Below are 11,728 nucleotides of genomic sequence, written 5' to 3'. Positions count from 1 at the left end.
GAAAGCAAGGATGTCATTTTAGGGAATTCAGTTGACCTTGGTCATTTCATTACTGGTGGTGTATTGTTACTGAGCCACTTTAGTGTCACTTAAAAGAAAAGTTCATGTGACTAGGAACTGTAATGGGAAAATGTTGCCATGGTAACTTTATTTTCTTATAATAGAATTTCCTATTTTTAATCAAAGTCTTTGGACATGAAAGTTACATTGGCAGCACCCTCAGATGTTAAACCTCAGAGTCATCTCCCCAGTGATTTCTCAATCTGCATAATTTTCTGCGGAGGCTTCCCTGGTGGCTCAGATGATAAGAGAATCTGCCTGCAATGCAGGAAATGTGGGTTAGATCCCTGGTTTGGGAAGATCCCCTGGAGAAGGGAATGGCAACTCACCCCAGTATTCTTGCCTGGAGGATCCCATGATAGAGGAGCCTAGAGGGCTACAGTCCATGGGGTTGCAAAGAGTCAGACACAACTGAGAGACTAACACTTTAATTTTCTGCATCCCTAGCAGATAAATTTTCAGGCTTTCTGGGACGTAACTTTGAAGAGATGGTGAAATAGAATGGGAAGCTAAGGAGGAGAGACAATTTTTTCATATTAGCAGCACACACAGAGCTTTAAAAGTTGATTAGAACAGCTTACCAATATATTGTTTTCATCTTGAGCTCGTGTTATTGGTGTTGCCATGTAGCCCGGTACCCAGATGCCCTGGGGGTCTGTGATCCACATTCAGCAAGCAGTGAAGGACAGTCCTTGCAGAGGAGACCCTCCTGGCCTAATGGAACAGTAATCCACAAGCTGGTCGAATGTGGTCTGAATCTGTCAACACCTACATGGGGTTTGAGATTTACTTTTGCAAACCAAAGGGAAAAGACGCAGTTGGCAAACAATACAGAGTAATGACCACATAAACATTACGTAACTGAAATCCAGCTAAGAGCAGCCTCAGCTCAACTGGAGGAAGAGGCTGATGATAGGAAAGGCGTTCTGGAGATTTTGTCCAAGGGAAATCGCAGGCTCGGCGTTGGCTTGGGTCAGGCGTAGAGTTTTTTAGCCCTGTGTCATCCTTGATACCAGAAAGTTGACCCCACATGGCCCTCACTCCGCCATGGGCCTTTGTTTTGGTTGCTCTAGCATCTTTGGTTTCTCAGCCGTTAACTGATCTCACGGGGCTACTAATGTTGGAAAACCCTTAAAAGTGCCTTCTGGTGTCAGATGTGGCAAGATCTTGACCATCACTGTGTGCAGTGTCCCGTCTGCTATGTGTGGGCGGGGGTGTGGCTCAGTGCTGTCTGGCAGGGGCTGAGCCCAAGGCTCCCCTGCACGCAGGTGTGCTAGTGAGGGGACCACGTGGGCTCTGCTTTTCTTTCCCCAGACCAGCTTGACTGTGACAGGGCCGTGCTTGGGTTTCCTGTCCTGGGCAGGGACACTTGGAGGTATGTTTGGGTGGGGTTTCCTCTCGGTACTAGAGGCCTCACTGCCCGCAGTGGGAGGATGACCATAGGCTCCCGGCTTTGCTTCTGCAGTTGGTATCCCTTTTATCAGTTTTAAATCTTCAAAGTGTAAGAAAAAGGATATTGGAAGGAAATGAGATTCCTATCACCCCCACCTTGAGTTCCCTGTTCTTTTCCTAGGTGCCCCCATTCAGGTCTCCTCTCCCCCTTTGCACCTCTGCCGCCTACATTCCAGTAGCGACAGAGGCTGAAATCAGAGGCTCTGGAGGGAGGGGGAAGCCACCTTTCACTGTAATCGACAGGGTGGGTCCAGGAGCTTCCGAGAGGGAGCAGATGACACTGAGGCCCAGCCCACTCCCCTGAGCACCCCAGGCGCACAGCAAGGCTGGCTCTTTGGGGTGCAGGAAGCAGGGGGCAGGTGAAGAGTGGAGCTGGGGCCTGGCTGGTTGCTGAAAGACAGCAGCTGTCCCCTTGGCATATTGGGGTTGCATGCCATACCTTCAACCAGGGCTGCTGTTCACTGTTCTTTGATGGAATCAGGCACTTGTCACACTGGGATGGGTGACCCTCAGAGAACAGCTCAGTGCAAGTGAGGACTGGCCAGGAGGGAGGGTTTATGGAGGCCAGATGAGCACACAGACACCTGCCCCAATGTTGCTCACATTCCAAGCGATTCTACACAGAATCCTGGTCAAATGCAGGGAAGCCTTACCTGTGAGCTCTGAGCATTAATACAGGTGGAAGAAGGGAGAGTAGCTGTGCCCTGGAGAGGTAACGCGGGATGGAGCGCCCTGTCAGGCAGCCCAGGCCTGGAGGTTGGCACGCCTTCCACTTGGTCCCGCCCCACAGTGGGCGAGTTGTGGCCCATGGGCTGGGGTCCTCTGGGAAATGGTGGTAATATCAGCCTGCTCCCCAGCGAGCTGTCGGCCGGGGAAAAGCAGTCATGGAGGGGATGGTGGGTGAATCCATCGTTCATGTGCAGGAGGAGAAAGGCTTTGCATTTGGTTCACTCAACATGCAGAGGTTCTGTATGCTTCAGGCAGCGCAGCTCAACACAGCCGTGTCTTCCGACCTTTACAAAAAAACGCCTCATGCTTTCACTGCAGAAAGGTAGTGGCCTCTCTTGCTGCCCCTGGACCTGCCTCCTGCCTTCCAGGCACAGCACCTTTAGTACCAGTGATGTTTGATCCTCCAGGATCCAGGGAGGCCAGGTCTGCTGGTTAGACCAGATCTCATGGCCTGTTTCTGACCCAGAAGAGGAGAGCTCTGGTTCTGCCACCTGGTTGCAGTAATGTCAACCTTGTATTGCTGGGGAAACGTGATTGGTAGAGAACCTGTGAAAAAAGACTTGTCGGTAAAATCTGGGAATGGAAGGGTGTAGGAACACCTGCCCGTATGTACTGCTGGCAGGGCTGTTGCCCTCAGGCATCTTTACATAGTGTAAAATGATCAAATCCGTTCTGCTCCTTTACCCTGTGCTGGGTACATATGCCCTTCTTTAACCCTCACACGTAAGCGATTCTGGGTAGTTCTACAAGTATTATCCAATGAGTCATTCATACGATGTGGCCCCCAGGATTCCATTTTGTTTAACGGAGTTTTCTACTCCTTTGAAGATTGAGGCTTGTTTAGCCAGGGAAAACCATTTATTTCACATATTAATTTTGAATGCTTGCTACCCTTGTTATATGAGCTTATTACTGTTTTCCTGTAATAACGAAGATCTATTTTGAGTAAATGATGAGTGCATTTTAACAAACTTTCACACAGTCATAAAGTCTAAACTTGTGTTGATATAGGTAAAGAATGTTGTATAACCGTTTATATACTATGTATATATATATAAAATAAACGAGGTGGCTCCGGAAGTGGGAAGAGAATAAATCCAAGGTGCTCATTAACTTGTGTGTTTGTGTGAAAAATTCTGAGTTGTGGGTCTGTTTTCCTAGAGGGGGTGATGTGGGCCTGGCATAATGGAGGGGGTTGTGTTGAGAGAAATGAAATTCAAGTCCTCTTGTCTAGTGAGGTCTAGACAGGTGCACAGGCTCAAATAGTCTTCAGCACTAATCCCTAGAGTCTGGAATGCAATCATGGGTCCAGGAAGAACCTTGGAAAAACCAAAATAGCAATTGTGGCCCTGCCCTGGGGGCTGGGAGGGCTGCCTTCTATGCAGCCTCTGCTTCTGCCTGGTTGTGTGCCCCCAGCCAGTTAGTTACCTTTCCCTGCTCTGGGCTCTGAGCTCCTGTCATATTGTTTTTTCTTTTTTCATTTCCCAGGACCAGCCCTGTCAGGAAACGGCCACCAGAGGGCACACCACCAGGTTCCCAGCCCAGGGACGGGTGCTGTTTTGCAGGGTGATTCCTTCAGCAGCTGATAAAATTCCCAGAAAGAAAACAAATGTACCCAGCTTTCCTGACCATGCTTTAACCACATTGGGGGACGCGTGCTCCAAGTTTCTCGTCACCGTCAGTCCTTTTCAGAGGAGGACAAAGACATCGAAAATAAGTATCTGGATTATTGAGTTCTGGGATTTGGGAGTTGACAGAACCTTTAGGTAGCATCAGGTGCAACCCTATTGCTGCTCAGATGTAGGAGTTGAGGCCTGTCCTAGGTAGCCGGTGACAGTGTAGCCCAGAGCTCTGTCCTCTGGGCTGAGAACAAGGTGCATTTGGAATAAAAAGTGCCACAGAAAATAAAAAGGGATCTTGACCCATAAAGAGCACCCTTTCTGTGCCAGGAGGGCTATGTGCTAGTTTAGGCTGATGAACTGCCTGCCTTTTTCTGGGACTCTAACACTGACTTAATGGACATAAGTTTGGGTGGACTCTGAGAGTTGGTGATGGACAAGGAGGCCTAGTGTGCTACGGTTCGTGGGGTTGCAAAGAGTCGGACATGACTGAGCAATTGAACTGAACTGAAACCTCTGTGGGGCCAGGTAGCAGGGCTGCTGCCTGACAGCATCCTTGGGCAGGGCCAGCAGAGGAGTGAGGCTCAGGAAGGGGCCCACCTGAGTGCTCCTGGCTCTGCTGAAGCAGCTCTAAGACATCCCCGGTTGAATGAACAGGATGAAAAACTATTATGTTCATTGAAGAACACCAGGAAGTGTTGTATTTGACCTGGGATGAAAGAGTGCTTCTTAAACAAAATGCATCACAAGCACAACCCTCAAGGTGAAATGATCAGTGAATCTGATGACATACAAATAATGATTTCATGCCTAAAGTTTAAAGAATGAGAGAAGATATTTACAATGTCTGAAATCAGCAAGGGATTAATATACAAGCAAATCATTAATAAAGATAAGGGACTTGAACAGAAAAATGAGCAATTTGCCTAAGAGAAAACCCAGGAAGCTAATAAGCATATGAAGATGCTTAAAATCATTAGAAATACAGAGAAATACCTATTTAAACCATTGTAAGGTATCACCTTATGCCTATGACTTTGGCAAAACTCGGAAAGCTGGGTGGCAGCAAGTATTAGAGCAAGTTGAGGGGATATGGGACTCCATGTATGACCAGTCTGAAGAGCTGCGCTACTGGTATGGGCTGGACTGTGTTTTCCTCAAATTCAGTGTCAAAGTCCTAACCTCCAATGCCTCAAAATGTGGCTGTATTTGGTGATATAGGGTCTTTTAAAAAATATGGATCATTTTAAAAATCTTTATTGAATTTGTTATAATATTGCTTCTGTTTTGTTTTGGTTTTTTTTTGGTGGGGGGAGAATCTTAGCTCCCTCACCAGTGATTGAACCCACATGCCCTGCATTGGAAAGGGAAGCCTTAACTACTGGACCACCAGGGAAGTGATATGGTCTTTACAAAGGTAATTAAGGTTAAAAAAAAATCATACGAAGAGGGCTCAAATCCTTAAGAGTAGAGATTAGGACACAGAGATGTACAGAGGGGAGACCTCAGGAGAGCGCAGGGAGGAGGTGCTCGTCTGTAAGCCAAGAAGGAACCAGTCCTATGGATCACCTTGATCTCCAACTATTAGCCTTCACAAATGTGAAAAAATAAATTTCTGTTCTTTCATCCACCCAGCCTGTGGCACTTTGTTCTGGCGGTGCTAGAAAACTGATACAGCTGCCTCCCCAGATTTAGCCTACCTGCACCTGATGCTGTGGGAACTTCAATTCTAGTTCTGTGTCCCTGGGAAATTCTTACACAGATCCTTAACGGGACACGTATGAGGAGAAATGTTTACTGAAGCATTACTTTTGTTGGCAGAAAGCAACCGGTATGTCTACTGTGACGGATAAATCATGCAGGCTTACTGTGGGGCAGTGAGCGGGAGGCAGAAGAGCCAGATTTAGATGGAGCCGCATGGATACATCTTCAGAATGTAGCACAGAGCAAAAAAATGACATTTATACAAATTAGAAACATATGTGCACAAAATGATGACATATTTCCTAAGAATATACTCCGAAAGATACATGTCAATTTCATCTGAATGGTTGCCTATAGGGAGTCAGAAGTTTGGGAGTTAGGTAAATACAGAAAACGTAAGAGACACGGGTTCGATCCCTGGGTTGGGAAAATCCCTTGGAGGAGGGCACGGCAACCCACTCCAGTATTCTTGCCTGGAGAATCTCCATGGACAGAGGAGCCTGTCCCCTGACAGGAGGACTATAGAGGGCTATAGTCCCTGGGGTCGCAAAGAGTCGGACACAACTGAAGCGACTTAGCACGCATAGAGAAAATAAGGAATTAAAAAAAACCACCAACCAAACAACAACGAAAAAAAAGAGGACTGGCTAGAGTCAGCAGTTAGGTCTGAGAGCCCTGGAAGAACCAGGGGGACTGTGTTGCCCCTGGAGATCTTTCCAGGGTACCCTGGCCTGACTGGACTTCACAGGTTGACAGGGCCTGCCTCTGGGTTCTCCGAAGGCCCATGTGCTCCTGGAGTGTTTCAGCCTCCTGGGCTCCACTGGGGAGCTTGAGCCAAGCCCAGGGGTTGTAATGGGTGGGGATGGTTTCTGGGACCCATGGGGGCAGGGGGAGGGGAGAGAACAGAGAAGAGGGGCTGGCAGAGAGGGAACGCAGGTGGGTGGGAGCTGACTCTGGCCACCAGGGACCCTCTCCTTCTTAGATTCAGGCCATCTGACCAAGAGTTTCCTGGCGGAGGTTCTTTCCCACAGGAGGCACTCGCTAAAGGGCTCTCACGGGGACAGAGAGCACACAGCTGCAGGGAACAGAGGTGCGCCCCAGGCAAGTCTCCCTCCCACCCCATAAATAGCCTGTCCCGGCTCCAGGGCCAGCAGAGTGAGCCCTGGGGAAGCGAAACTGGAGGGGGCTGGAGCTGGGAGGCAAGAAGGGGACCAGGACCATGCCTGCCCTGAGGGGTTGTTCCAGGCACATTTTCTGAGGCCCCAGGGATGAGAGCGAGGGCTGAAAGCAAGGGCTGACTTCAGCGAGGAACACAGGGCCAGAACAAGGGTGCACTTTCTCACAGGGCTGTCCAACAGTGCCCAGGGAGGTCGTGAGCACCCCACCATGAAGGTGCGTAAGCAGAGGTGAGATGACAAGATGGGACTGTGGAACGTGCCATCCCCATCTCAAAGACACTGTCTCTTTCGGGGCAGCTGGTGTCCGCGGAGACATCAGCCTGTCTCCCGGAACGCCTCTTGTCGTGTCCAGCCCATGGGGTGAGCCCGTCGCCAGTTGCAGGAAATAGCCTGTGCCAGCGCCCATTTGAAGAGTAAATATTAGTCTTTTCAAGAGCGATCTGTTCTCTGTCACTTGGCACAGAGGACACTGAACCGGTGTTGGGTGTTGGTGGGGGGGTTGCCTCTTGGCCCCCACACCCAGATGGAATCTCTGGACCGGGTTACTGCCACAGTGTAGCTCCAAGGAACAACTCTCCCCGCGTCCAAGTAGGTCTCCCCTCCCAGTGACCATGCGAGCTATGGGCACTGGAGCCCCTGCTTAGGGGAGGTTCCGATGGCATTGAGGCCCCAAGGCCAGGATGTAGCTCTCACATACTGTCAGGGCTGCTGCTGCACAGGCAGGGGACTGGATCTTTTGACCTGGACCTCAAAGTCTCCGGGCCCCAGCTCTGACATCTATCATTTAAAATCCTCTGATGACCAGGAAAGGGAAACAGCCTGTCACTGCGCCACCCTTTGGGGTGACCTTGTCCAACCACCCCAACCAACGGAGCACCCCTGCCCCAAGCCCTTCTTGCCTTCTTTAGTCGATAATTTTCCTCTCTTATTTATTGACTCCTCCATCGGAGGCTCAGCTCTATGAGCACAGGACCTCGGCCTTGGTCCTTGTTTAGAACAGTGCACACAGCAAGAGCTCAGTCACTATTTGCTGAGTGAACAGAATGACGTTAATACTGTGAAAATAATAAACCGGTATGATTCTCATGCCCTAAGCCTTGAAATCCCACTCCTTTGAAGCCCTTCTACCATGACAACCAGGGAAGGGGTGGGGAGGGGTGAAGCCATCTCTGGGAGCAGGGAGGATGTGGGGAGGGGAGGATGGAGGGAAGGAGGATCAGGGGCTGAGGATCAGGGGAGGACAGGGGGAGAATGGGGGCAGGATGGAGGTGGGGAGGAAAACCCAGCTTCGGTGAGTGATGGGAAGGGGAGGGGACACATCTCTCAGATCCTGGTTTAGGTTTCATTCTCTGGGATGAAACCTTGAAGGGAAAGGAATTGAAAACCGAAGCTAGAGGCGGGTGTGTCCCCCTCTGCGTTGGAAGACAGCCTCCAGGCAGCCTGTGGCTCTCAGGGGGCCCTGCTGGGTAAAAACAGTGGAGCTACAGATTTGAAGGCAAGAAGGTCAGAGTAGGCACCTTCTCCCAAACCTCCTTCCACTCCCAGAGGCCTGGAAGCTTCCAGAATTTCCTCTGCTCCATGGGGCACGGGGAAGGTGGCTGAGTGGGGACCCGTGGGCCTGTCTCAGCACTGCCGGGCCCAGTGCGGAGGTAAGAGCAGCTCATCCCCAGGGTGGGAATGGAGAGATGGCTGGGGCTGGAGGGGTCTGAGGAGCCAGAGTGAATTGAGATGGGGCCTAGAGCCGAGAGAACAGGCTGGGAGCCCGTGAGCGCCTAGCCACCGTGAATGTCCCCCGAGGCCTGAGAAGACTCTAGCCTAGCTTTGTGCCAGGCTTCTCTCTCTCCTGCCACAAGGCCACCTGTATTGGGCTCTGCCTCGTGTCTTCTTCACCTGCCTCTGCCGCTCCTGCAGGAAAGACAGGACGGACCCCACCTCAGCTGTCCCCCACAGCTCTTGCTTTCTGCCCCAGGGCCTCCGGAGTCAGTGTGGGACAACGGCAGGCATCCGCTTACACTCGGTCCTGCCCTGCCCAGCAGTGTGAGGCACTCCTTGGAGGGTCCCCGTGGACACGAGTTCCCACTGGCAGAGCGGCGACCAGCTCGATAACCCACCTGGAGCTTTGGCGCTCTAGGTTTCCCTGTGTCGTGTTTCTCTGTTCCCTGTTCCTGGTTCCTGGTCATGGGCTCTGATTTCTGGGGACTCAGGCAAAGTCACCTGAGCCTCTGTGCTAGAAGTGGCCCACTGGCCCTTGGTGTCCCCTCCCTGGCCCCCTCCATATTTCCCTGGGTTGCAGGAGCTAGAAGGCCCAGACCCCCTGACTGCTGAGAATTCAGATGCAACTTAGAGGGAAGCTCTTTGGGAGAAAGTGGAAGGCAGAAGGGGAGTGGGGGCCTCTCTTCCTGTGGCGTGGCAGCTGCTGGGTGGGATCTGGCAGGTGTGAGTTTTTGCCACAGCAGCCTACTACGCTCCTATTCCTTGTCACCAGTTTAATGGATGTGCAACTCGGACACTGACAATAATTTCCTTCAAGGTAGCAGCTGGGGTGGTGTGACCATGAAGCCAGGTGTGCCCTAGTTTCCATTCTTCCAAACTTTTATACGTTTACTTTCCTACTTTCAATCTTTTTCTGGGACTTCCCTTGTGGTCGGGTGGCTAAGACTGTGCTCCTAATGCAGGGGAATCTGGGTTCAGTCCCAGGGAACGAGATCCCAAATGCCGCAACCAAGACCTGGTACAACTAAGTAAATAAATAAATGATAAATGTCTAAAATCTCTTTTTGCACAGAGACTTGGAATGTTCTATAGGTCTGACCACTGACCCGTCACTGGTTTGGCTTCCTCTGCCATCTACCACACCCCCAGGCTCAGATGGAGGGAATACAAAGGGCCGTACACTTACCCAAAGAGGCGTCGCAAAGAAGACTGAGAGTCAGACTGTTGGTTGCCTACTCAATAGCTATCTTCCTCTATCAGATCCATCCTTCTTCCTTATTAGATGAACTTGCCTCTGGAAGCCTGGTCTCTCTTACAGCCAGGGCTTGCATGTGTGGCCTAGTCCTAGCCAAGGAGCCTGAAGAGAGTATATAGAAAGTAGGTTCTGGGATACCTTATTTTCCTGACAAAAAGAAACACACAGGAGCACTCTCCTCCCTGCCAGTGAATGGGGTCCTGTGAGAATGTGATGCTTGGAGCAACAGCGACCATCTTGCAATCAAGACAATAAATCTGAGGACAAAAGTCAACACATTGAGGATGGTAGAGTGGACAGGTAGGAAACACCCAGGTCTAAATTGACATTTATTGAGCTTCTGAATTAATCTTGGAGCTCCCTACTTCTAGCGGGCATCACCCTGGCAGGACCCCTTCCCTCTGGGCCACATAGAGGCTGGCTCAGAACTCTTCAAAGATTTTTTCATGCCAATATGCTGAGCTCAGAGACACTGGGACCTCTGGGAGCTGGGCTGGGACTATGGTGAAGCAAGTGAGGCACTGTTTTTGGATGCAGAACTTAAGGGGGTTGCAAAACTCAGTGGTAATCAGGATAAGTATTTTAATGTAATATTTAAAAAAAAATCAAAACTAATGTCAAAGCACAAAATGAACAAAAAAATCAATCAAGATTTGAAATAAAGACAATAAAGATTCAGGCTCACCAATTAGGTCTGCGTTTAGGTTTCTGTACAGGGCAACCGCATGAATCTGATCTATGACAGTTCATATAATGAGGCAGGGTTCTGGGGCTGTGAGAACTGACTTCAAGGCTGGGCTGCACTGATGACTTACTGGCGATCCCAAGTCCCTTCCCTCCTCTCTGGATTTCATCTGTCCTGCCTGGGGGCTGGGGCATTGCCTGGATGGCCTCCTGACCCATCTTCCTCATCCCCCCATGGCCTGCAGAGGGTTCTGCCCCTTTTTCTGGGAGGCTGCGTCTCCCAGGCCATCGACTCCTGGCTATTAATATCTCAGCCATCCCTGGCCTGATCAGGGTGTTTAATGACTGCCAGCTGTGGCTCCAGCCCCCTCCCCCAGGAGAGATAAGAGCAGTTCCTGTTCCCACATGGAGGGAACAGCAAGGAGCGGGGGGTGGGGGTGGGGTATCATTGCTTAAAACAGGCTCTGGGCAAGTGATGGGAACTGAGGCACTGATACCAGCTCTTCACTCCAACCACCCCTGCCTGCCAGCCAGGTGGAGGTGCCTGGGGATATAAATTCCCTGAGCCCACCCCCGGGGGCTGCTCTGGTCTCCCTGCCTCCTGCCTGGGCTCCGGTCCCTTAGGTCGGGTTCCAGCAGTCTTGGGTCTTCTCCCAGGTACCCCACAGACCTTACTTCAGCATGTTCCAAACCAGGTCCTCCCCATCTGGATGATGGACTGGCAGCTTTTCCTTGGCTCGCCCCTGGGGTTCTTCTCAGCAGCCAGAGTGGCCTGCCCCAAACCCACCCTCATCCCTTTGGCTTCATTTAAGAAGCCCCCACTGAATCCTGCTGCCAAGAGCCCCCCATACTTGCTTACTTAGATTCAGGTGATTCTGGCACCTCTTCTGCTCCCTTGGGATCTGGCAACTCCTCCCTAGTTCTCAGGAAGTACCCCTCACCTGGAAGATGCTCCTTATCCATTCTACTGGCAGACTGGTCACCCTCCTTGGGCATCCTGCTCCCTGGAGTGGCAAGAGTCGTCCACATGATGGCAGTCTGTGCCAGGATGGTGGGGGGGCTACTTGTCTCTGTCTTCCCAGAATGAGTCCACCTGAGTTAACTGGGCTTTGCCCTTAGGGTCTGGGGTCAGATGTGGTCAAGGGCCAGGGCCTCGCCTGCAGGCTACCAGAGGTCTGTTCTACCTGGGGTCACAGCTGAGTCCGGGGCTGGAAACACTGTCACAAGGGCTTGGTTGGAGGGCCCATCCTGGGTCTTCTTCATCCCAAGCTGTCTCTGGGATCATCACCCCTGTTTCCTCACCACCTCCTCTCTCTCTTGAATCTCATTCTGAA

The 11,728-nt window shown here is 51.0% G+C and overlaps 1 long non-coding RNA gene across 1 annotated transcript; it reads right to left on the bottom strand.

The window, feature by feature from the left end:
- LOC108638611 lies at positions 856-10,392 on the bottom strand. The gene is made up of 3 exons (XR_001919962.1): positions 10,377-10,392; positions 7,077-7,078; positions 856-3,076 (listed from the first exon to the last, which is right to left on the bottom strand). It is a non-coding gene; the product is annotated as an uncharacterized LOC108638611 (long non-coding RNA).

This window comes from Capra hircus, chromosome 22, assembly GCF_001704415.2.
Source record: "Capra hircus breed San Clemente chromosome 22, ASM170441v1, whole genome shotgun sequence".
Lineage (NCBI taxonomy): Eukaryota > Metazoa > Chordata > Mammalia > Artiodactyla > Bovidae > Capra > Capra hircus.
This window is presented reverse-complemented; position numbering and strand designations above follow the sequence as displayed.